General features: G+C 38.0%; 1 pseudogene; it reads left to right on the top strand.

The window, feature by feature from the left end:
* Positions 1–657: 657 nt before the first annotated feature.
* On the top strand, positions 658–2,422 carry LOC101439668 (dnaJ homolog subfamily C member 2 pseudogene; annotated as a pseudogene).
* Positions 2,423–2,728: the final 306 nt, after the last annotated feature.

Below are 2,728 nucleotides of genomic sequence, written 5' to 3'. Positions count from 1 at the left end.
TCAACCTCCCTCTTCCTCTTAAGGCTCCATGGTCCCAGCTTCTTCCAAAATGAGCTGTAGGCTGGGATAAGTTTCATCTCTCTCCTGGGACTCACTCCTCTCTGTACTCAGTTGCTCCGGTCACTCCACAAGGTCAGCTGTAGGCTATCAGGCTCTTTCTTTTCCTGGGGCCATCTTTATTCCTCCGTGTTCTTCTCCTGTGTATTTACTTCCTGGGTTCCATAATCTAAAATTCCAAATCTCTCCTCTGTTGTATAGTTTTCCCCACCAAGGGTGCAGGGATTCAACATCCTACTGATGTGGACCAGTCAAAGCTCTAATCATTAATTAATCAAGTAGAAGTGAAATCTCTGAATCTAATAAAATCTAATATGCCCAGAGTAACAGACCAGTTTACAAAAATAATCCAATATGGCTGCAGCACCAAGAAAGCTCCATCCCGGAAGTGGTTATTGGCCGTTTCCATGCACCAGTTCCAGGGTTTCGTAGAACTTAGGCGGGAGGCTCCAATGGGGAGATAGAAGCAGATGGGATGCTAAGCCCTCTCCATCTGAAATGGGAACAGTGTGCCTGCGGGGCTGGCTCCGGTGCCATCATGCTGCTCCTGCCAAGCGCTGCAGATGGCCAATGCACCGCCATCACCCATACTCTGACGTCTGGAACTGGAGGTTAAGAAAGAGTTATCAGAGGAATCAGAAGATGAAGAATTGCAGTTAGAAGAATTTCCCATGCTGAAAACACTTGATCCCAAAGACTGGAAGAACCAGGATCATTATGCAGTTCTTGGACTTGGTCATGTAAGATACAAAGCTACACAGAGACAGATCAAAGCAGCTCATAAAGCAATGGTTTTAAAACATCACCTAGACAAATGGAAAGCAGCTGGTGAACCAATAAAAGAAGGGGATAATGACTATTTTACTTGCATAATTAAAGCTTATGAAATGTTGTCTGATCCAGTGAAAAGACGAGAATTTAACAGTGTAGATCCTACTTTTGATAACTCAGTTCCTTCTAAACGCGAGGCAAAGGACAATTTCTTCGAAGTGTTTTCCCCAGTGTTTGAAAGGAATTCCAGGTGGTCAAATAAGAAAAGTGTTCCTAAACTTGGTGATATGAAATCATTATTTGAAGATGTAGATGCATTTTATTCTTTCTGGTATAATTTTGATTCTTGGAGAGAATTCTCTTATTTAGATGAAGAAGAAAAAGAAAACACAGAATGTCATGATGAGAGGAGATGGATTGAAAAGCAAAATAGAGCAACAAGGGCACAAAGGAAAAAAGAAGAAATGAACAGAATAAGAGCATTAGTTGATAATGTATATAGCTGTGATCCAAGGATAAAAAAATTCAAGGAAGAAGAAAAAGCCTAGAAAGCAGCACAGAAGAAAGCAAAAGCAGAAGCAAAACAGAAGGAACAAGAAGCTAAAGAAAAAACAAAGACAAGTTGAATTAGAAGCTGCTTGGTTAGCTAAGGAGAAAGAAGAGGAGGAAATTAGACAGCAAGCATTGTTGGCAAAGAAGGAAAAAGATACCCAGAAAAAAAGCCATTAAAAAGGAAAGGCAAAAACTTCGAAATTCCTGCAAGACTTGGAATCACTTTTCTGACAATGAGGTGGAGCAGGTAAAAATGATGGAAGAAGTGGAAAAACTTTGTAATCGGCCTGAACTAGCAAGCTTACAGTGCCTCAATGAATCACTCACATCATCTACAAAAGAAGTAGGAAAGGCTGCTCTAGAAAAACAGATGGAAGAAATAAATGAGCAAATTAGAAAGGAGAAAGAAGAAGCTGAGGCTCGTATGTGACAAGCATCTAGGAATGCAGAAAAATCAATTGGTGGAGGTGGAAATGGCAGTAAAAATTAGTCCGAAGATGATCTACAATTACTAATTAAAGTTGTGAACCTCTTCCCTGCTGGGACAAAGTCAAGATGGGAAGTTATTGCCAACTACAAGAATATAAATTCTTCTTCTGGAGTCAAGAGAACTGCCAAAGATATTACTGGCAAAGCAAACAGTCTCCAAAAACTTGACCCTCATCAAAAAGATGACATGAACGGAAAGGCTTTTGATAAACTTAAAAAAGAACATGGAGCGGTACCTCAAGCAGACAATGCCACACCTTCAGAAAGATTTGAAGGACCATGCACAGATTCTACCCCTTGGACAAGAGAAGAACAGAAGCTTTTGGAACAAGTTTTGAAAACATATCCAGCAAATACACCTGAAAGATGGGGGAAAATAGCAGAAACAGTGCCTGGTAGGACAAAGAAGGACTGTATGAAATGATATAAGGAACTCGTTGAAATGGTAAAAGCAAAAAAAGCTGCTCAAGAGCAAGTGCTAAATGCAAGTAGAGCCAAGAAATGACAATCTTTATTGTGTGTGGATTTTTATAATAAAAACGAAAATATTGTATAAAAATAATAATAATAATCCAATATCATTTTTGGAATTCATAAACAATATCAAACTGCTACAGTTGCCAATTCAATTAATAAAAATAAAATATTTTAAAGATGGTGAATTATGCACACAACTAAACCATAAGATACAATTCTCAAGCAATTTATTTCATAGTAGATTAAAATTCATTTATACTGCTGGAGTCTATACTTTAACATATGAGTAATAAATTTTGCCAATTATTATTTGTGATTTTAAAAATGCACAATTTTCCATTTAGTTCAACTAAATTTAACATTTTCTAGTTAATACACCATT

Source organism: Dasypus novemcinctus, chromosome 8 (assembly GCF_030445035.2).
Source record: "Dasypus novemcinctus isolate mDasNov1 chromosome 8, mDasNov1.1.hap2, whole genome shotgun sequence".
In the NCBI taxonomy this organism is placed as follows: Eukaryota; Metazoa; Chordata; class Mammalia; order Cingulata; family Dasypodidae; genus Dasypus; species Dasypus novemcinctus.
This window is presented reverse-complemented; position numbering and strand designations above follow the sequence as displayed.